Raw genomic sequence first — 24750 nt, forward strand, 5'->3', positions numbered from 1 at the left:
CGGGACTCCACCACCAACCTTGAAAAGAAAAGAGGAAATACAGCAATCTTTACTGATATCTCTCTCGTGTCAAGCATAAGATCAGGGACTTTCCATACATAATCTTTTTTAATCCTCACAACAAACCTAAAATATAGGCATTATATTTATTGCTTAGTTATTGTCACTGATTTTTTATTATTTTAATCTCAGATGTACAATGAAGAAAATCACAGCTCAGAATGACTTGGTATCTTTCTCAAGGCTCACTGAGCTTCTAAATTACAGCTTGAGGATTACAACTAGATGTATATGTCTCTTTTGAGTAATATCTTTAAAATAGCCTTACCATTTACTAAACTGGCTTGTTTTCTTCCAATGTAATATAAACGCTCTTTTTTGGTCTGTTCACTGGAAGGCAGGAGCCCTTAAAAGAGTGCCAGCCTGGGAATCAGTAATCTCAGGTTGTAGCCCTGGCTGTACAACCCACGGGTTGTGTGACTCTGGAACAGTCATTTATCCATTTAAAATGAACCATCTCCAGCTCGAATTCTACACACTACAACTGCCTGAAAGTAGATATCAGACACCCGTCATCACTCACATGATATCAGTTCTAATTGCAGCTTTCTCTCTGTCCTTGGAAGAGAAGATTATGGAGAGGGACCTGCTGCACAAGAGCGTTTGCTGACCAGACCACCAGACAAGGGTGGTTAAGGAGGAGGTTGGCTGGGAAGTGTGAGAAAGTCATCCACCTTACAGCTGTCCTGGCCTGAACACTACCATGGATAAACAAGAGTCCCTCTCTAGAGAATCCTGCTGGCATCTCGTCTTCATTCCTTTCTGGAAAAAAAAAAAAATCATATCCCTGTGAAGAATGTATTGCCTTCGATACGCAACTGCCAAAAACCCAACTGTAGGCAAAATCCATCTGACAAAAATCCCTTAACTGCTTTGATTCAGTTCTTAAAGGAGATTAGTGGTTGGAAGGTCACAGAGAAGCCAGCCTACAGCACACTGGAGCCTGGGGTTTCAAAGCTCTCACTACTAAGGGGATCTCCGCACCTCATGCCCCTTCCCTCCAGGCCGTTTAATCAATGAATCAACAAATAGTTACCCAACAAGGCTTCCCTGGAGTCTGCAGGTCACTTCAGATGTGCCTCTCCAGTTCAATAGCAGGAGAAAGAAAAACAGATTTTTCTGACTCTTCTTAAAGTTTCCATTTATAAAACCAGGACTAACATGAAAAGACTGTGGGTCTCTTCTTCCTCTTTTTCTCTTCCCTTGAACCCTTCTGATTCACAAAGAAAAAGAAAATGCTATGGAGTTGAGAGAATAATGAGATAAAAGGAAGGAAGGGCGGAAGAAGGGACAGGAGGAGGTAAGGAAGGAAGGAAAGAAGTGGGGAGACCGACAGGAAGCAGAGAATCAGAAGCTTAGATTTCAGGAAGGTCAAAGGATACAGCAAACATGTAGACAATCTTCTCAAGATAAACCACAATGGAAAAGAATATGTAAAAAAATATATATATGTATAACTGAATCCTCTTGCTTTACAGCAGAAACCAACACAACACAATAAATAAGCATACTTCAATAAAAATTTTTTTTAAGAAATATCTCTTTGGTAGCATGTAACTTTCATGTTTAATACCCTGTGAATTACTACTGCTCTTCAGTAGATGTGATTATCTTTGAGAACTAGTTACCACTAGTTTTAAGCTTTTAGGATTGATGTAATGATGAAGGTCTTATCATTCTAGGTGTTTTTCTGCTCTCAGCTCTGGCAACAGGATCACAGAGAAAACTCTCACATTGCCTCAAATACCCACAGTATCAGAAATCAACACACACCAAAAAAACATAAATAATTTTCTAAATAATTTGCATGGAAATGAAAAACTACATGGCAAAAAGATATTACTTTGGGCCTACAGAAAATGTTATGTTAAAAAAACTACACTAGGTTACAAACTAAATCACCATCTCCCAAGTGATGATCAGTTACTGATGTACAACCGTCACTAGAGCAGGACCGGCCCATGATGTGACTATTGATCTCTGACCCAACACTTAGAGCAGGATTCTACTTCACCAAATGTTTCCTCAAAAAAATAATAATGAAACTAGGAACAGCTTCGGAGAAGGCAATGGCACCCCGCTCCAGTACTCTTGTCTGGAAAATCCCATGGACGGAGGAGCCTGGTGGGCTGCAGTCCATGGGGTCGCCAAGAGTCAGACACGACTAAGCGACTTCACTTTCACTTTTCACTTTCATGCATTGGAGAAGGAAATGGCAACCCACTCCCGTGTTCTTGCCTGGAGAATCCCAGGGACGGGGGAGCCTGGTGGGCTGCCATCTATGGGGTCGCACAGAGTCGGACACGACTGAAGTGACTTAGCAGCAGCAGCAGCAGGAACAGCTTATGAAGTACTCACTATATGCCAGACATGGTAGAAAATACCTTCTATGCATCAGCTCAGTTAACCCTTTCACCTGCCCATGAGCGGGCCTGACCCTCCGGTCTACAGAGGACAACGTGTCCGACAGAGAGGTGAAATCACTTTGCTCCAATTCTTAAGCACAGTGATCAGGTCCAGAACAACATCTCCAACCCAGGTCTCACTCCACGGGTTGTGCTTCTAACCACCTTGTAGCTGACACTTTACTCCTGTTCTTCGGTTAGGGAATCAAAGCTGGGAAAAGTAAAAATACTGTATTTCATTATCATTTATTACCTCACCAAGACTTGGTGTTCCCCTGGCAGCTTCAAATTGCTCCTTTCCCTCACAACAGGAATGACTACAGTTTCTTCTTTCCTTTCTTTTAGATAAGCGAACCTAGTATTAGAAGAGCTAACAAACCATGAAGCTATATACAACCATAACGTTCTAAAGAATTCTTCAGTCTAAGCACGTGATGAGGCACTCCAACATCTTAAAAAGCTCATTAAAAAAAAAAAGTTTAAATATAAGAACTGTGTTCCCACTCATAGGCCTAAACAAAGAGTCCACTTTCTTAAAAGTGGACTTTGATAAAACTCCTGAGTGGATACAGAAAAGACTGATGCTCAGTTATCTTACTGAACTTCTAAATTACAACCCCCAAGCTTTTTTTTCATGTGCTGATGGGGTCTATTGTAGTGAAGCCATTAACAGAAAAATAAACAACCCAAATTCTATTATTCAATATGACATCTCTACACGTACAACGATGCATCTATTCAGAAGTATCTGTCTGATAAAAGGAGGTAAGATATGCATACAGCATGATCTTTTGTTCCAAGATGATACGATGATTTCTACCATCTGTGCATAGACCAGTTCGAGTCTATTTCACCTTGAGACATAACACACGTAGAGACAGACCTTTCCTCAGGGTGCCCAGGATTGTCCAACACAGTGACTCTGAACCCCTTCATTCCTGCACACTGGGTACCAGCCAGGACCACCCTCCAAATCTGGCTTCTAAGTGTCCCCTTTCACCCCAACTCTGAAGACTAGAGTTTCTTCTTTCATTTCCTTTAACAAACACAGCTGAGATTCATACCAAACAAACCACAAGGGTAGCACTTAACACATATACAGTGTTAATGATTCTTGGTTGAAGGCAAATGTATGAATCTACAACCACGCTCACATCCAGAAACCATTTCTATCAGAGAAATGCAAATCATATCGCAAAGGCGCGTCCTTGTAGAACTCAGCAAAGGTCTGCCTGGACTCCAACCTAGAGGTTAGACACGGCGCTTCTCCCAGAATCTGCCTGTGCTCATTACCATATTGCAGGAGTGGCTTCCAAAGCCAAGAACAGTTTCAGAAAGGCCAAGGTTCTCAAATAATCCAGAGATTTAGGAAGGCAGAGAAAAGACAGTGGCATCACATAAAAGCCAAGGAACAAAATGACCTATTCCTCCTACATCAAAGCTGGAGGACTTCTAGAGCACACTTTTAGCACGACCTTCCATGGAGAAAGCCTAGGAAGACACAGATGTCCTTTGGGTTTCTAAAAGGAAGGTACTTACCATGAAAACCCACCAGTCACCACGTTTTGCCCAGCATGGCAGTGGCCGCCCTTCTCCACGGAAGCACAGCCTGGGACCCACCAAGTTTGTGTAGCTGTCTACTTGGGTGGCTTGGGAATACGCGAAGGGGGAGGGGAGGCAGGGTGGGCAAGGTGGGGGAGAAAAGACGGACTTTCCCTTTAAAACTGAACAGAAGCTGATCCCAAATCACATGACCTTTTACCGTAATTTCTATTAAAATCATTTCATGTCTGGTTGCCTCTGCTTTCCTGGCTCATTTGTATTGTTTACAACAAGTCATTGCACTGGCAGTGAGTGGGGGCTGAATCCATGGTTACCCGTTTTTACATTCACTAGTTAAATGGAATGCAGTCCTGCTGTGGGTTTCAGGGAACCAGCTCTTAAGAAACCACAATCCAGCTATCAATCAGCCTAATCGAAGAGAAATTAATCTTATAAACCCAAGTATTGGTACATATTAAAAATTGATGGCAAAGGGGCACGGGCTTTTTATTGGTTGGAGTTAACGAAAGTGGCCAAGCTGACATTCGACTTAGAGCTTCAGAGTATTCGGTCTGAGGTCTCCATCTGACAGCCGTACACGTTGTGCAGCTAAACAGCTTTCAAGAGTAACACGACCACCCTTGAAAATAAATCCTCCTTCCCCCCACCCCCACCCAATTTTGTGAGCATTTCCTTCACCTGGTTGCTCTTAGGATCCAAAGAGTGCCTGAACAACAGTTCAACCAGACTGCAAACCAGCAAAGTAACTTAACCAGATACACACAAGCCAGTAAAACATCACACCGACAGCCTTGGGTAGGATTCAATTAAGACAAAAACCCCAGTGGAATGCTCTTTATGAGTAAATTAAAACTGCAAACTAATATGTTTCATTGAGACCAAGGACGGTCCAAATTCATTCTACTGTCTATGAATTTAGGTGGTTAATTCTTCTAAAAACATTCCGCAAAGCAAACTTGTTTCTCAACATGGACATGCTCAGCAATTATCATTCCTAATCAAAATTTACAAGTTTTCTAGTTTAATGCCCACCATCATCATCCCACAAGTCACATCTCCACGCTAAATGAGAACAGCAAATAGTTAAAGCTAACATATTACAACCCCATCTACTGCAAAGTCACTGTATCAGAAGCTAGAATTGATTTGTTTCCTCAGAACGAATGGAAAATGAATGTAACAAAACGTCAGAAAAATCCCTCCTGCACTGCTAATCGGATATTGTATAATGGTTGATTGCAGCTCTGCCCTGTCCGCTCGCTGCCTAAATCGTACATACTTACACGTTCTGGGCTCTTCCAAGAGTTTGGTGCAGTTTCAAGGACAAATGTCTTAAGGAAGCCTCTCTACTGTGCAGCAGGGAGTCTAGCGCGGATCTGATGACAAGAGCGCGGTGCTAAATCTGACAACAGAGAAGGAAACTTCCTGCATGGAGAGGAGATCTTGGAAAGTCTCAGGGTTAAAAAGGCTGCTCTGAATGTGCTGGGTGATCTGCTCCCTGGTTGTGTACACACAGTAGCAGCTGATCTGTGTTTGCAGCCCTGCAGAAAGGAACCTTTACTGAAAACCAATGGTATCACATTTCAGCGGAGCTGGTGCCAGGGGCTGGAGAGCAGAACCACCTTTGACAACTTTACACAATTCAACCCAGCAGACTTACCACAGGTCACAGAGGAGCGTACAAGGCATCTCTCCCCTCCCATCCCATCCCAGGTTTCACCTCGAATAGGTTAGCGCAGTTTCCTGGGAATCTAAACACCCAACAGTACAAGGTATTTCCTGGACTTTTATTAAATATAGTCCCCAATCCCTGCTGTCCTGACCTACCATGGACTGTATTTTTATAGAATTTAAAAAAATGAACCCTGATTTTTAAGAAGCACGGCTCTCTGTTACACAAAACTTCAGATCCACGGTGGGTTACTAATCCCGCAATGAGTATTTCAGGCTCCCTGGACATTCCTCACAAATAAACCGAGGAAAAATAAATCAGGGTTGGAGACCTGGGTACCCAATTCCAAGTTCAGAAGTCAGAGTTATCAAATTCCTGTTTGGTTGGGGGCCATCTTTTTTTTTACTGTTGATTCTAAAGTGGCCACAAACTGTAAAACTTCACTCCAGGTGAACCTACTAATAGAATAGGGCTCTTGGGATTTTAGGGTCAGGCAAGCAGAGTATGAATATGCTGTTTGGTGCAGCATCACCTTCTTTATCACCCTATGATGAAGGAGAATGAAGATTCTAGACCTTGCCAGCTCCAAGAGGGAAAGTGAAGAGAGTGTAAGAGATAGAGGGGGTTTAGGGGCAGGGTGCTGGCTGCTGGGACAAACTTAGTCCAAGTCACTTGTTAACCAACTCAGTATCAGCGTGTGCCTCAGTGTCCTTCCTGATGATAAGTCTAGGCTATGGTATATTATATGGTCTTTTCTCACAACTGCACATCTGACTTCAAAGGGTAGAAATCAGGGCTGACGGTTTAACCAAAGGCCATGTTCAATGTGTCAGGAAGCACAGGGAAGTGTTCACCTGCTCCTCTGAAAGCTGGCCCATAAGCTGCCTGGGCACCCGGTCAATTACCCAAATCTTTTGCTTTTCATTTTGCCCACACTATGGTTCAGATGTAATGGTCCTTCCCTACCCTGTAATGTAATGACAGCTTCCTATCCTGATCTGACTACTTTCTACCTACTTGAGATTGAGTTATTTAAAATCTTGAACTTCTGATTCTTCACCTATGAAATGGAAAGAGTATATCTACCATTCAAGATTACTGGGAAGATTTAAAGAATAATATAGGTCAAGGGCTGACCCTAGGTGCCTGATATGCATGTATTTATCAACATTTACTGCACCCCCTCAGAATGAGGCCCAGGGCTAGAATCAGGGGTACAGGTCAGCTGAGACACGACCCCTACTCTCAGGCGCAATGCTTCCAGTGTCTTTCCTTTCCTCCTTCAATGTGTGTAGTCTCCATCATACACCAAAAAAAGTTTTCAAATACTCAGTCCCATTTGATTCTATGATAATCATATAAGACAGATGATTTTGCAAGTGGGAAAACCATGGCTTAAAGAGGTGAGAGTCACGTAGCTAGTGAATAACAGCTGGGGACTTCCCTGGTGGCACAGTGGTTAAGAATTTACCTTTCAATTCAGGGGACACAGGTTCAATCCCTCGTCAGGGAACTAAGATCCCACATGCTGCGGGGCAACTAATCCCAAGTGTCAGAACTAGAGAACTGTTGCGCACTGCAACAAAGACCCAGCCCAACCAAAAACCAAAACAAAACCTGTAGCCCAAACTTCAATCCAAGTTCTGATTCTGTCACCATACATATGAATTTGTCACATGGCATTCATTTTCTGCACAAATCTATATTGTATTGTTATCTTAATAGTTTTATGTGCATTATTGTACTTGCCTAAAGATAGTGTTGGAGAAGAGAATGGCAAGCCACTCCAGTATTCTTGCCTGGAAAATTCCATGGATAGGGGAGCCTGACAGGCTACAGTCCATGGGGTCACAAAGAGTTGGATACTACTAAGCAACGAGCAAAGATAGTGTCAGTCTTTAAAGAGAGACTTAAAATTATTTTCTAGTCTCTTAACAGACCTAGCCTGACACTAAACATATTATGTGTTTAATATATTTTTCTAAATGTAAAAGGAACTCAAGCTGGGTTCATTTACTCCCTATGATCACTCTTACAGAAGCCATAGCTTCTCAACAAATAATGCTTGGGAGGTTGTTTGTCGCCTTCCAGTGTCTGCGCTATATCTTTGTGACAGCTAAGTTGCTTTAGTCGTGTCTGACTCTGTGTGACGCCATGGACTGTGGCCTGCCAGGCTCCTCTGTCCATGGGATTCTCCAGGCAAGGGTGGGATGCCATGTCCTCCTCCAGGGGGTCTTCCCAATCCAGGGATGGAACCCACATCTCTTATTTTACCTGCATTGGCAGGTGAGTTCTTTACCACTAGCGCCACCTGGGAAGGCCGTCTTATGTCTTTACTTTCAAATAATTATACACATGTCAAAGTTTTTAACATTGCCTCATAATTAAACCACCTCAAAATTGTTTTCTTCATTGGTTTAACATATATTCTATACATTAAGATCCAATGAATTTTGATAGGAAACTTTTAATATTTACTTTTAAATTCAAACTTGATCCTTAGATATCTCTTGATTTCTAGGTTCCCTTTAGTTTCAAGGTTTGACAAGTCACAAAGTATAGAATTACATTGATCATTATCTTGTGAATTAGAGCAGAACACACTGCCAACCAACCTCAGGTAAAACCCAAGCAGATTTCTGAATCTTTTAAAAAAATATACTGTCTGCACAAACAGTCCAGATTTCTTCAATAATTCTTGCTCTACTGCTTCACTTGAGGTTTTGAAATGTAGTCCATTTCTGATGGAAGAACTGGCTAGACACTTATCAGTGAATCCTACATAAAAATATTTTTGAAAGAGATCTGTATAGAATCGAGAATTTGGAGTTCAATTGATGCATTACATTAATTAGCTCTGTTATATCTTGGAAATGTTTCCTTGAATGAAATTTATATCATTATTAATCAGTGCTTACTGCCAAACAATGATTCCTTCAACCTTAACAAAAACCCAGGGAAATCTAGATTAACATCAATGTCAAGGCAGAAGTGGAATGACAGGCAGTGTTTGAGACAAAGAAATCAGTGACTGGATTCATTGTTTTTGTTTCCAAAGTCATTCACACGTGTATTTAGACAAGCTGTGGCCATCTGTAAGGGCGGGTAAATATGTTCCTTGTGCACTGGCATTGCATACATTAGAATTACCAGGCTTGCTCCATTCAACTGGCCAGCTGCATACTATTTCCTGCTTCCTCCTTAAATAAAATATTATGTAAAGTACCCACCACATACTTGGTCCACAGTTCTTGGACCACAGTGGACAAGAAACATGCTTCCCGAAGACCACTCTGGAGCTAAACAAATCGACCTCAGCCTTGAGCAGACCTGTTCAGCATGGAGAATTGCTTGATCCAAGACTTTTCCTCACCATCTAAAAATCCATAGAATATTCAAGTGCTTTTATAGCCATGAGTCTTACTCAACTCCCACAACCATCTTGGAATCAAATGTTTTTCCTATTTACATGTTTACCAATAAGACAAATTCAGAGAACTTAATAATTTCCCAAGGTCAGACAGGCATGAATGGCCCAGGAAAAATTTCAAAATGCATGCTCAAACTCTAATTTCAATACTTTTCCACGTAATTCACATACCATATTCGCTTCAGGAAGAATGTGCATGCATTAGCTTTGCTCTTTTCCCTTTTTGGTTCCTCATTGTACAGATCAGTTAAATGCAGACCAAGCTCTCTCTCTCTCTCATTCAAACACACACACACACACACACACACACACACACACACACACACGCACGCACGTACACACCCACCCACCCATATACCTCTTTTCTACCTTCAGCTGCCTTCTATCTTTTCTTCTCTCACAACTTGGCCAATTACTTCAAACAGAATTGTTTCTCTACATTTTTTTCACTTTCCCACTTTTCAATAATTGGTTGTAAAAAACCAAATCATATTACAGATGATAAACTTAGGTGTACTGCTAATTTACACTATTCCCAGGGAAGGAAATATTTTGCAACCCTGTCTCTAAAAATCCTGAAAGTTACTAAAAGTTTCATTCATAAATTTTTTTTAAATCCCTTTCAGATACTCTGCAATAGTTTCCATCTATCTTTTTTAACTTCCATTTATATGTGTATTCTCTTAAACATCAACCCTCTAGAATCTAGATAAATGATAAACTATCAGTCAGTTTTATTGCCTTTATGTTACTTTCATCACTTGTTTCATAACAGCACTGTTTTTTTTGCAGTTTTTTTCATCACTGATGTACAATAATTTACTCTAGTAAGTAGTGCAAGATTTTACGGCCTAGCCTAGTAAAGTCATCTGCATTTAAGATTATTTTCTGTGGGGAAAAAGAAGCTTGTAACTAATAATCTACAAATGAAAAATTTCAGTGTAAACTTGAGTGTCTAAGTTTCATGCATGAGGCTTTCATTTCAAACCCCTGAACCTGAGCTGACTTACTACTCTATACATTACCATCTCCAGTCATGGCGTAAGGCTACGCTTATGTAAATACTTAGCTTATAGAACAGAAATAACCCAAAGTATGATTAATTGGTTTATTCATTATTAATCAATCACTTAATTCAGAATCACTGGAGACCATCAAGTCATACCCCGTCATTTCAGAAACGAAGAAACAAAGGGACATAGTTCTCAGATGAAGAGGACGGGCAGGTCATACTATAAACTCTGCTCAGGACCATTTTGACTGTCCCTGAGCTGAAGATCAATGTTCAGTAATACCCATTAGCTAAAAAGCACAAATTTCTAACTATGATGGATCCAAAGGGTCCTAAAGGTATTATGTCCCATTTCTGTAACCTTTGGAAAATAAATGTTCATCCTAAATAGAACATGAATTTCTAATAACCGAATTAAACGGTTCATCTAAATAGCCAACTTTGGATTTCTCTCCACACATAATAACTTGGAAAAATATATAGCCTGTGTTTACTAGAGCGCTATAGCCACAGTCTCTAAGAAGAGCTATAACTTGCTAACAATTTTCCTGATTTATGTTTGAAAACATACAGGGCATGAAATGATTTCTGCAACCTTACATTTTCCTCAAGAACATTGGTAGGCAGAAGATAGGTTCCAAAAATAATGCTGGATTGCTTGTTGCAGCCTCTTTTTTAATAGAAATGTGTGATAGGCAATTATATGTGCTCCTCCAAGAAAAAAAAAAAGCATCGTTAGTTTTTTTTTCCTGATTAAGAAAATTTTTAAAAAAAGAAGGAACGATGAGGATGGAAAGAGGAAGGGAGAGAGGAAGGAGATGGTGATAAAAGCATCTCTTTTCATATGATGTTTACATTATAAAAACTGATTGCCTTCTTGCATAAGAAAATGCAATAGATATTCTTCTAAAGAACAGCTTATAATGTATGGTTACAAACCATAACACGCTATACAAATGTTAGTTATTTTCTGTTATCAGTGTTTAACATATATGGAAATTCACCTCACAATCTATAATTGTGCTAATTAAAACAAGTATTTGTGAAGATAAATTATAATGGTCATAAAATCAGCCTTATTAATCTAATATATCTTAGAGTGAGACTGAATTTAAATGGGTCACTCTGGTAACACAGATACAGGAGAACACAGTTTATCCTACCACATAAGTATCAGAATAGGAGCACAAAAGTTTTTCTATGTTTCATATAAAGTTAGCATCCTAAATTTGAATCTTCCAAACGGTCAAAGATCACTGTGACAGCTACGCATATTTGCCATGTTAAAAACAAGAATTCATTTGTGTAAGGAAAGTAAAATCAGGACATTCATTAGTTAGCATCCTTTACAGGGCCCTATCCAAGTTATTTATTTTACCAGATGTGCCATCTGAAACAGCTGTAAGTGTCCATAAGTAAATAAGATAGCTTTGATTCTGCAGGGTCTGGCATGTGACTACAGGAATTCTAAACGTATTTAACCCCCTTTTGTGGTAACTATGATCATTCCCTTGTTTATACAAACAAAGTATCTTTCACAATAGAAATATAAACAGAGGCCTGACTTAAAACTACCAATGATTCTTCTTCCCAAGCACAGGTATTATTGAGCATAATGATATAAACACGTTATAAATAGTTTAAGGTGTACATATCAGAAGGAGAATGGGAGGAAGAATTTACACCCAATACGACGGAGCAAGTCAGCTAAGGGGGCAGTGAGCCTTCACAATTGGAAATCATTCAGGCACTCGAATGAATGGCATCTAATTTCCAAGGAAAAGGAAACTGCCCTAGCTATGTGAAAAAGAGTCTTAGCATCACCACCATATGTACTTAGGGAATTTTTATTTAATGATTTCCAAAGATATTTCCAGTGACCTGAATCTGAAGATTCAAAACCGGAAGGTTATGTGTCCACATTCTATACCAAAAGACTGAATTATTTTCTGCCATCATCTCTCAAAAGAAAGTCCTTCTCCTTGTTGGCCACCACTTATCACTGATTCCAGCATAGAACATTATTACAAATCAGGTTGAAAGTAATCTAAAGATGGTTCTAGAGGAAGATACTTAAACTTTTCTGCAGCACCCTATGCCATTTGCTCACCTGAGACCATAAGGAGCATACAGGACTCCCATATAATTCCCTACTCTGATTCCTAAAGTCCACTTACTCTACTGGAATGACATGGCTAACCTCAAATACTAAATTGCAAAGCAGAATTATTTCACAGCTTTTAAAAACTAACAAAGTGATAAGAGAAAATTTCTTTGTTTGCACATGAGGTACATATTTTGACTTTATAAAGATACTGTAAGTGAATTTCAAAAATCACAATATTCTGAAACTAGGTAATCATGACTTCAAAACGGCAGACTCTATTGTTCACAAAGAAATTTTCAGTTGGGTTTTTAATACCAGTGGTTCAATGGAAAGATTCGCCAACTGCTCCCTGCAGAAAACAGAAGATCTGCATTTAAATAGAGATATAGTATTTCCAAATGCACAGTACATAGAAGGCAGATACTGTCAAGGTTTTTAGTAAGTTGAGAGTAACTCAAAAGGTATTAGGTACATTTCGAGGCTGTAGCCTCTTCATTGCATTGCCCTCCATCTGTTTCCATAACATTGCTTTTTCCTCCGTGCATTCTTTGTAGTATTTATCCCAAGAAGTTAAAATTAAACCTTTCTCCACTGCAAACTCCCCACACTAGCAACCAGCAATTACTAGTGTACACATCATTTCTGATGTGTACAGAAAAAGACCACAGAAGATAGGTTGGCCAGAAATGTTAAATAATTGAAAAGTATAATGACTTAATAGAGGAGTAAGCTTAGTTTACAATGCAGCCCATTTAAAGCCATAAAGATACTGTGTAAAAATTTTATCTTGTGGTTGACCATTACATATCCTATCTATTATTCAAAAGTATCTCAACATTGTTTTTCTTCATTAATGTGGCTTTTGGCATTTCCCTCAAAATCTTTCTGTTCCCAGCGTTTTCCAACAAGTTTGAAACAAATACAAAATTCCTACTTTCTATGTCATAAATTTCCCTCACTGGGATAATGAGATCTCCAGTGTCTAATTGAAACCAATTTCACAGGTCAACTTGTAAGGCAGCCTTTAACTTCCTTGGGTGTGATTTGTTCTGCATTGAACACAATCAAGCACGCACAATATTAAAAAAGAAATAAAACAGGGCTAAAGCTACTTGCATGGACACATCTGTAAACAAAAGAGAATCTCATAAATAACCTACTTTCCTGGGACACATTAAACCGGAGATTTGTCTATATTATTAAATGTCACAGGGCATCAGGAAAGTTTTGCCTTGACTGTTCAGCTAAGGTACATAGCAAGTTTATGAAGTAGGAAAAAAAAAAAAAGAGAGAGAGAGAGACACTTGGGATCAATTTCAAACATAAGCCCATTACCTCCAGCAGGCTCTTGCGAAAATTCTAGCTGCAACTGAAATGTCCCTGTAAACAAGGTTCCTGAGAACAGCCTCAAATACTCTTCTCAGCAACACTTTCCCTCCCAGCCCTTCGGCTGCCTGCCTACCTACGAGGGAGGTTGGTTACACCTTATCTGGCTGTCCTGCCATCTCATGCTGATTCAAATTCAGAACTCAAAGTGAAAGATGAAATATCTTCCAGATCACTTAATATTGAAATCCTGTCGCAGTAATAAGTGCTCAGTTGGAGATGGGAACATGGAACTCTCTTGGTAACCTTTTAATTTCTGAAAAAATTGTACAGAGTAAATTGAGTGGCACAGACATCATAACCAAATGGAATGACCTGCTCTATTTTGTTAAAGCACCACCCATCGGAAGTTCCGTTGGCTCCCTTGGCAATCCCCCCTTAATGAAGACTGGCGGGTTTCAGTAGACACTAGGCGCTAAGATTTAAATGCTATTTTGATTTGCTGAAGAAATGATCTTTTATTAACGTTCATCTCCCCAGTCAATGGACAGCTCTCTGTGTTATATGATACCATCCTCCACAGAAACGCTTCTAATTCTCCATAACATGAGTGGAAAGAGTTATGAGAACTGTTTTAATAAAAAATAACAAAGCCATGCTTAACAGACAGATCTATATTTGAGAAATCATCTAGGCCTGTTTCATGATATACTCGATTCTTTTCGTATTTGAAGGAAAAGAAGCCCCATCACGTGACTTCATCTTCATCCATATTTTCAAGTACCTTCTGTCAGCTATTCCTCAGCTCAGATTTGAGAACTGTTCGAATTTCCCTCTCTTCCCTACAAGGACAGAACACTGTTTCTCAGGTTGGTTAACTCATTTTGGTAACATCAAACCTACTGGAGAGGAAAAAATAAAAAAGAATCCAGACACCCCTTACCCATTCCCCAACCACATCCCCTGCCTTCCCCTGGAGAACTTTTCTTCCCCTTCTCTCTTGCCTGCTGCTTCTGAATTTGGGCCTTTTCCAAACACACTCCCCTATTTGGACTTTGGGCAGCGTGAGAAACAAAAGAGAGTCTCTCTTCAAAACTAGACCAAGTCATTCAGCTGCTCCGCACCACTTCAAAACATCCCCAGGTCTCTTGCTTCTTGACTTAAAGTATTAAGCAGGAGTGTTCTGAAAAGAGTAGGAAGTCATACGTGGCCCTAACAGCTGCACTTAACTCACATGCTGAGCATTTCTTTCTTTTCTCCTCTTTTTTCTTTTTTTTTAAAGAGAGAGAAAAGGTGTTATTTTCAACATTGCTCTCTGGTTTGGAGTAGCAAAAATTATGTGCTTTCCTGTCTGCCAGTGTCTTCTTGGGAGGCCACTGGTGCTTGGCCCTACAACACCAACCCACAGCAAAGAAGCCTCCGTTTGAAACCGCCCCGTGTGGCAATTCACAACATCACCCGAGCAAGCACGAGAGATAAACACAGACAGAATCACTCCACAACATCGAGGCACCGCAAGGGACTTCGCCAGGCCTTTCCGGACTTTTCCAGAAATGTTCATTAAGCTTCTGAAAGGGGCGAGGCGTGGGTTGGGAGTCAGGGAAGGTAACTGGAGGAGGAGAGCTTGGCCCTCTGTGTGTGTCTCTCTCTCAGACTCTCTCATCACCGAACACTGGCGGGTGGGGGCAGGGGGTCTAGCCTGCAGATCCATCGGAGAGACTTGAGGGCTAGAAGGGGGTCGGTGGTTTGAAATACTTAATATGACGGTCGGTGACCTCCGTGTAACTTCAGAGAGTCCCACGGGAAGGTGAACGCTTTGGGGAGACACAGAGGGTGAGGCGTAGAGGACAGGAAGGAGACACCTAGGACTACAGCAGCAGCAAGCACCAGAAGGATCTTTCCAGCCCACGACAACTCCTCAACTCCGGACACCACCCTCTCCCCAGCGACCCCCTGCCCCGATCGCCTCGCCCCCTAGGACCCCCACCCCTACTCACCCCCCACCCCGGTCCCGGCGCCCTAACTCTGCCCTTACTCTTTGCCACTTTTCCAAGCCCTGAAGTCTCGATCCAGGAAGGGGGATGGGAGAGGTGTTTTAAAGAACAAATCTCATGGAAATGAGAATTGATCAGTGTCTCTAGCACACACGCGCCGACAGTTTTGCAGTCATGGTAAGGCGAGTCTACGACAGGGGGACAGTACTCATGGTTGTGTTATGGAGGGAGGGGTTGCTTTTTTTTTTCCTCCGAGAGACTCTAAACAAGTGAAGGGGGGAAGGGGGGGAGCAATAGAGATTTCCACCAGGACTGCAAATCAAGGATGCCCCCGATGCAAATGTCTGTCTCCAGATGTTGATGATAAGGGTTTGGACCAGTTACCTTGGCAGGGTCAGAACTGCAGCAGGCTAAGCAGGTGAGTCGTCGGGGATTTTAAAGAAGCCGAAGCCGGTCGCTTTGGCTGGGAAAGTCTACAAAACCCCCATGCAGGAACATTGCACATCTTACACACGCCTCCTTTAACTGGGCTCCCGCGACCTCGGGCGGGCGAGGGGGTGCCGGCCGGCGCGCCGGGGCCAAGGGCACGGCCCCCCGCTGGGCCCCCGCGGGTGCGGGGCCGGCCTGGGTCCCGGGGTCCGCGTCCCGCGCGGCTGTGCACTCACCGAGCCGGGCGGCCAGGGGCTGAGGGGCGCCCGCCGCTAGCCGGAGCGCCCGGGCGCCTCCCTTTGCTCTTGGTAGCGTCGGTCCGCACTCCCTGTGACCCAGGACGTCATGATGCCTGTCTGTTTTCTCAATGATAACTTGGCAGAAGAAGAGAGAGGCTGCCAGGTTCTCCTCGGGTGGTTACGTGGTATGTGCACGTTTCTGTTTGCATGTCTTTCTCTCTCTCCCTTCTGCAAAATAAATATCTAGATTTCTAAAAAAAAAAAAAAATCCCGGCACTGTCATGATTTGATTGCATTATTGCGTTGGCATAATTGACGCCTCTGGGTGTGTATTTATGTGTCTGTGCGTGTGGGTTTTTTTGTGTGTGGGTTTTTTTTCCCCTTTAAATCCTGCTGCTGTTATTGCCGCCGCAGCCGCCGCTGCCGAGCGGAAAGCAAGCATGCGTTCATCTTTTGTCTTTCATTTTACCTTCAGGGTGACATTCAGTGCCAACGGCTCCCTTTTGACCTTCGCCAATCCCCGGCTGGGCAAAAGACGTTTGGGGAAACTTGGGGGGAGGGGAAAGAAGCGCCCCTCGGCCCCGAACGCTGGGGTCTCCGTTCCTTCCAAGGCCAGACCCCAAACCATCCCGACCCACCGCCCACCCCTGAAAAACCATTTTCCCTTCTACCCACCGGGCCCAGGCAGAGAAGCAGCACCCAGACAGCGAGGAGCATCCACCCAGGGCCTGACATTCCTGTTCTCCGCTGGCACTTGCTGACTTGCATCTCTCAGTGGCATTCCCAGTGTGTAGGCCTCTCACAACTGGAGCTATTTTTGTCTCCCAGAGATGTTCCTTAAAGCCCTTTAAAAATGGGGAGGGGGGGTGCAGGGAAGAAAAAGAGAGAGAAAGACAGAAAAGGGCCAACTCCCTATTTGAGGGGCTCTCTGGACACATCCGGAAATTTGGGGGTGCTCTCGGACGTCTGACCCACAAGGGGAGTTTAAAAGGGCAGAAAGGAGAACTAGCTTTTATTTGAATTCTTCTACAACAGCAAGAAAACTTTTTTTTTAATAGCAAGATATTATTGCTGATCATTCATTGTATGTATCACTTCTCTCATTATGTTCTCTGGAATCAGTAGGGAAGGTCTCAAAAAATATTCCTTAGTGTTTGTTTCTGCAAACATGTATTTTAGATGGTGTGGCTACATGACAGGAAAAACGGAGAGCATGTCTTTTTGCAATCTGTAGTTTACGTCACTTGTCCATTGGTATGTTTTACATAGCTTCTATTAATCACAGTATTGTGTACGTTCATCACTACAGACTATGCATTGCTGAAAAATAAAAATCTAGCATGAGGTTTGGCAAATACTTTGCCCTTCTTTATCACTAATTCCCCATTTGGGGTAGTAGAATGGGCTTAGGATTTTTTCCACCCCCCCCCCCCCCCCGCCCCCAAGCCCCTTGTTGACCTTGGTCACCATCATGAATAAGTGAAGTCACTGATTCAAATTCCTAAAAGATAACAGCAGAAGTCAAGTTTGCAAAACGTTAAGCATGGAGGAGAGTGTCAAATCTGGATGAGTTCAAAAGTTTTTCTCAGATTGGGGAGAAAAACTTTTGAACTCATCCAAAATAATCTTCAGATGCTGTAGGTTCAAAAACAGTTTACCTATTTGAGAGGTTGGCTCCATTTAATGAAAACAGCAAATCAATTCCTAGGACTTTTCCATTTCAACTCACAAATCAAGAATCACTAGCAAATTCCATAGGGAAGTCATTGTAATTATGCAAAGACCAGGCCATTTACATTGGAGCAGAACCTCACTAAAGTAAACCTAGGGAGGGTCTCAGGACTCCTGACTAGTACATTCCAGAAGTGAACTCTATCTCATCACCCTTAGTGAACTCTATCTCATCACCCTTAATAATCAGACATAGCTGTCTAGCTTGGCTTATCAGTCTTCTTGGAATGCTCAAAGGATGAATCAGTGTAGTTTTGTCCCGTGTTTAGAGGTTATCAGGGTCAAAGATGATTCTAAAGAAGGCAGAGTCTATTCAGAACTCTTAAGGAGACATCATCTCTCCATGTTCCTGGTGACTTTTCAAGAGGGACTCATTAATATTCCATCTACCAACCTTGTTCTCCAGCTTGTTTACTTATTAACCTCAGAACTAGACCCTGAAAGACCCACTGCCAAGAGAAAGAACCATCAAAATGTGACTAACTTTAATCCCTTGAAATTCAAGTTTTTTGTTCAAATGCCTTCTGTGCTGTTTTGTCACCAACCCACATGCTCATGCAGGTCACCAAGCAGTTTCCTCCCCCAGAGCTGAGCTGTTTGAGCAACCAGTATCGAGGAAACATACTCAAGTTCTCTGGAGGTTTGAGTAGATTCCTTGTAAGCCCAGCTTGTCTAAATCCAGTTCCGGCGGGGAACTGGTCTCTCTTGTTTATTCAAGTTCAAACTTCTCAGACTACTTTCAAGTCTTTTTTTTCTGGCTTTATCCTAAATATAATAGTTGATATTGTTGTAACAAGTTCAGTTTACAACTGATGGCACAATTGAAGCTGTACAACTGTTTGTAACTTCCCAATCAAACCAAAGGGCGGAAAAGCGCTTACTAAGGTAGATGAAATATATACAAGGCACTGTTCTAACCATGTGTTTAGAAGTAATAAACCTAATTAAATCTTCTCAACCTCAGTGTGAGAGAAGGGTTATTGGTATTCTCATTGTATCCCCAAAGGAAACAGAAGGACAGAGAAGTTAAGTAATTTGCCCAAAGTTACACAGTTGGGATTTAAATTCAAGTGCCTTGAGCTGCCATTATCAAGCTCTCTGCCTATCTACTCACCTACCTACTCAACTTGTATCCCAACTGTCGAGTCCTGCAGTCAGGTTAGTCACCCGCTGCCCGGGGCACACCTTCTGTTAACTCCTACTCCAATGTCATTGCCCAAGCGTTCAATGTGATTGGTCAAGTCCAAGTCAGAATTTTATTTTGCACACAAAACCATTATTTACCATTCTTGAGTGTACTGATCATCATCTCTCTCTGTTCTACAGTGTTCACTTGTACATATGACATCACTGTTATTTAACCATTTCAGGGGTTTGCTTTTAACTCTCCACTCCCAATTCCTTTGTAACAGGACAATAGTTATTTGAGTGTTTTTCCCTGTCTTTTCTGGCTTGCCTAACAAAGTGTCAAGTGCAACAACTGATTCTCATTAAACAGTTTCTGATCACTCATTGACACAAAAGTGCCCTTTGGAGAGCTTGGATGCCAATGTTTAATTTGACAGACATCAAACATTTAACATAGCACATGTTTTATCCTTTTAACTGGAGAAAAGGCAAGCTTATTTCTCCATATTTCAGACAGGCCCTGAAAAAAACCAAGTAAGATCACGTGAAGTAAAAGTTACTTAGTTGTGTCCAACTCTGTGGAATTCTCCAGGCCTGAGTACTGGAGTGGGTAGCCTTTCCCTTCTCCAGGGGATCTTCCCAGCCCAGGAATCGAACCGGGGTCTCCTGCATTGCAGGTGGATTCTTTACCACCTGAGCTATGAAGGTAGCCCAGGCAAGATCATGGGTAAAACTATTCAACTGGAGAAGCATATTCTTAAATTTATATTTTTAAAAATATTTACTAATTTGTTTGTACCTGGTGCTCACTGTGGCACTCGGGATCTTTAGTTGGAGCATGGACACTCTTAGTTGTAGCATGTGGGATCTAGTTTCCTGACCAGGGATTGAACCTGGGACCCCCAGCATTGGGAGCACATTGTCTTAGCCATTGGACTACCAGGGAAGTCCCTGGGGAAACATATTCTGATGGGGTAGAACTTAATGAGAGTGAGGAAAAAGAGTGGACACATATATAATTGTAATATTTGTAAGGCAATTATACACTTAATTATGACTTTTTAGCCTTTATGAACCTTTCTCTGCTGGATTTTTAATTTTCTACGTGTCAAGATACTTATTTTCTTGCTTTAAAAGACAGGAAAATAAGTGGGGAACCATAGTCCCTTGTGATCTTCTCTTGGACCCACTGTTGATCAGCTATGGGTGATATCTGGCAAAAGACTGAATCATTCTCAACCTCAGTTTCCTTCTTGCACAAGGAGAAAAGTAAGCAGTCTATTCGGACTGGATTTTTGGAAAATACAAAAATATGCTGGGGAGCTCGGGTAAAATTAACAACAACTGTATTTCTAATTCCTGAGTATAGTTAAGGGTAGCTCAGAAAAAAAAATCCATACACCAAAATATGTTCAAACTTTGTACCTTTTCCAAGATGGCCCCTTTTATAGGAGATAAAATGATTAATAACTGTGTATACCAGTAACCAACCATATCAGCCAAAATGTTACTAGTCATTATTCATACTTGCCTACAACTTTTCTTTCTACCACAATCAGAGTGTTGTACAACCTTTTTTGAGGTAAATGGGTTCAACCATTTCTGCCTTGATGACTTAGATTCAGGTGTTGCTAGCCTGAATTAAGTCATGAAGTTAGTTGAAAAGCACAAGTATATGGTGAAGACAGGAGGGAGACAGACCCAGAATGGGACCTCTTATATATTTCCTGATGTGATTCATTTGGAAGACGCTTCTCTCTGTGTTCCTTTCCTTATTTATTCCTATGCGTTGAAAAATTATAACTCACCAAACTTCTCATCAGGTCTTTGTTAGGATAAAGTGAAATGGCAGGAAGGAAAGCACTCTTCCAATACAATGAAATACAATCATGGCAGATGTGCCTCATTTTACACTAGAGTTGTGTCTCTAAAATTTTTTTACAAACTTAGTAGAGCATAGAAAGACAAGAATTTAGGTCCTCTGGCTGAGGATCTAAATTGATTTCGACTACATCTTGCTAGTTATAGGACATCACAAAGTCCTACAGATAGTTAGGGTTATAATCAGAATGACAATACAGATCAATGACCCTATCCACTCCATACTTGAAAGACATCGTCCAAATAGTAAGAACAGCAACTTATCAACTAGGACCAAGTCCATAAGACCATTTCTTTAAAATAGAAATGCATTCCATGCCTTTGTTATGAAAGACCACAATATCATATAAGGCAGAGATCCTCAACCCAGATTTCATGATCATTAATGAATAAGGAAGTCTTGAAGTTGTAGGCAACGTATGTGGGTATGTTCCTGTGTGGGCCTGTGCACTGCTCTCAAAAGAAGACCCAAAGGTTCATCACATTCTCCAAAGGGTTCATGACTCCAGAAAGGTTAAGAACCACTGATGTAAGAATAGTTTATTTTAAAAACTGAACTTAGAATAACACATCCATTTCAGCCAAATGTCATGCTGACTACAACATGGAAAGTGTATAGTAATCACCAATATTCAGAATGATGGCCTTGAGACACAATAAAACTTCAATCATCAAAGAAATTTATTATCAAAGTATTTTACTGAATATGGAGAAAATGGGCCACCCTTTTTAAAAGATATGAATATTGAATTAAAATAAGAAGGGCCCTCTGGTTTGATTTCAGCTGGCTGGACACTGCTCTGGGTACTAAGAAAGATGGACTAGTTTGGAGAAATACTCATTGTTTCAGGGAGTACAGTTAAGATCCATGGCATCCGTTAGGTGCCAAGGAATGGGTGCTGCAGGCAGAACCGTGGCAGTGAGGTGGGGAAGAGAAATGGGAGGGAACTTGGCAGGAAAGCTGGAATCAACAGACTTTACTGTCTGGCTTGGGCAACTGAATTAGTGATAGGATGTTAAAGAGATACAAATAAAGGTAATATTGAGAAAATAATGAATTTGGTTTGGGATATACTAAGCTTAAAGACTTGTGCAACAGCCAGATTCCACCAGCCTTAGGAGAGATTTAGACAAAAATCTGTGGCCAGAGAATTTATTGGAATCATCAGTAAATTGGCAGTGACTTAAGCTGGTAATAAAGATGGGGGGTGGGGTGGTTATCAATGTAAAGGACTTAAAAGCATCTGACATAAAGTTGCATTTGTTTGAATAAAACCTAATTTGTAAAATATGAAATTATGTAACACTCAAGGCAAAAGACTGCTGGGGATTTTAAATATCTGTGGACACCTGTATTTGTACCATACATTTCTGAATAGGGCAGTAACTTTCAGATTTTAATTTTACACCTGGGGTTTTCTAGAGTTCTTTCATTTTAAGGCTGTATTTTCATCTGAGATATTTGCTGCCCAGGTTCAGAAGGGAGAAACTTTTCCTTGGCAACCAGGTTCAACTGGAAAAAATGATCAAGGTGTCACCTGATGCTACGAGTCACCGACTATGCTCTCAGCTCTGCGGCCCTGCCAGATGCTGACCCAGCAGAGGAAACTCGGTGTCATGGAAAGAACACTGAACTTGGAGTCAGAACACGCTAGTGGGAGTTGAATTTCTACCTCATATGGCTTTTGCGACCCTGGGCAAGTCATTCAACTTCTTTCAACCTGGATTTCCTCTTTAGTAACTTCCCTACTATCCTCAGGGAAGAATTTTTTGAGCATTGGTGGTTAGGTAATCTCCAGAGAGGTGCATGAGTGAACCTAACCACATACTTTAAAAGTCACCTTGAAGAGCAGATGTATGGATAAAGGCAGTGGCGATGGGGCGGGAGGAGGGTAGGAAGGAGAGGGCGAGATGATTGGAGAGAATAGCGTAGAAGCATATAGACTACCATATGTAAACAGCCAATGGGAATGTGCTGTATGACGCAGGGAACTCAAACTGGGGCTCTGTAACAACCTAGAGGGGTGGGAAAGGGTGGGAGGTGGGAAGGAGGTTCCTGAGGGAGGGGACATATGTACACCTATGGCTAATTCATGTTGATGTATGGCAGAAATCAAGCCAATATGGTAAAGCAATTATCCTTCAATTAAAAATAAATAAATTCCAAAAAAAAAAAGTCACCTCGATGCCAAAATGCAATCCCCCTACCTTCTGAGTGACAGTCTAGCGTGGTCCATCATGCCTTCTTCTCTACCTCCATCAACACACTTCTCTGACGGTATTTATCATACTTTGATTATCGTTACAATGTCTGTCTTTGCTGCTCAACTGTAACTGCCTTTAGTGTCACAGGTGTCTTAGCTCTCTTTTTAATTCCTAGAGCCTCGCACACAATAGGTGCTCCATAAATGTTCAATGAATTAACTGGTATCAAGGGAGAGCATTTGCCTGCATCTGTTCCCATTCCACGAAGTGTTGAGCTTATCTGGGAAATAGAAACAGCAGGGCCAGCCTTCCTGAGAGGCTCTAAGCTATAGAGCACAGGTGTGGTGCCTAGAGGGGCTTCCCTGGTGGCGCTAGTGGTAAGGAGTCCGCCTGCCAGTACAGGAGGCACGAGAGACGCAGGTTTGATCCCTGGGTCAGGAAGATCCCCCAGAGCAGGAAATGGCAACCCACTCTGTATTCTTGCCTGAAGGGGTCCCTCTCAGAAAACTCCTCCATTTACTGTTTATTAAGCTACTTTACTGTAGAGTTAGTATAAGGGAATAAAGTATGCCACTTCCTAATCATATGAAAACATAAAATACAAAACTGCCCCTCTCTCCAAAACATATAACACTGATTTCATCTGCCATCGATGTACTTTTATTCTTTGTTAAAATTTTGTTTTTAACGGGACGTTTCAAATATAAAGAAATTGAAGAATGAACCCTCACATGTCAGATACCCAGATCTAGCAAGTCTAAATATGTTATCTTTTCTTTGGGATTATTTTTTTTAATAAGAAAATATGGCATTTTAAATACCAAAAAAAGAAAATAAATGCTGCAAACCAGATTTTACCAGAAAGCTAAGGAGAGGAAAAAGAGGGTGGGAGAAGGCATTGGGAGCCTAAAGGAAAGTTGAGTGGCTGTCATGGCGTGGTGGAAAGGACCAAGAAAAATGGGACTGATGTCCTGTTTCAAAGTCCTTAGGAAATATCTTAAACTCTTTATGATCACTGATTGCATCTTTAAAGTGGGATATTATTTAAGTATTGGAATTATTAGGAAGATGAAATGCATATGAAGGCATATGCCTTATCCAAATAGGCAGCTGATAAAAGCGAATTCTCCTCTGTCCCCGCACACCCCCCTCCAGCTGCTGCCTTTCTTCCTTCCTACTTCTTTACCTTCCCAGAAGAAAAAAAGAATCTGATTCATTGATTTGTAACAACAATCTACTTGGAAGCTTTTCTCTTGGCCAGGCTGCTAAAAAACAAGAAGATCACAAGGATTAGCTTAAATCAGTGAGCTCCAGACTTCACCATATACTGGAACCATTTGAAAAGCTTTTAAAAGCTTTCTAAATGCTCAGACTTCCTTAGTGGCTCAGATAGTAGAAAAATCAGCCCACAGTGACAGAGACTGGGGTTCGATCCCTGGGTTGGGAAAATCCCCTAGAGGAGGAAAACAGCAACCCACTCTAGTATTCTTGCCTGGAGAATCCCATGGACAGAGGAGCCTCGTGGGCTACAGTCCATGGGGCTGCAAAGAGTCAGACACGACTTAGCA

The sequence above is a fragment of the Capricornis sumatraensis genome, chromosome 14, assembly GCF_032405125.1.
Source record: "Capricornis sumatraensis isolate serow.1 chromosome 14, serow.2, whole genome shotgun sequence".
Lineage (NCBI taxonomy): Eukaryota > Metazoa > Chordata > Mammalia > Artiodactyla > Bovidae > Capricornis > Capricornis sumatraensis.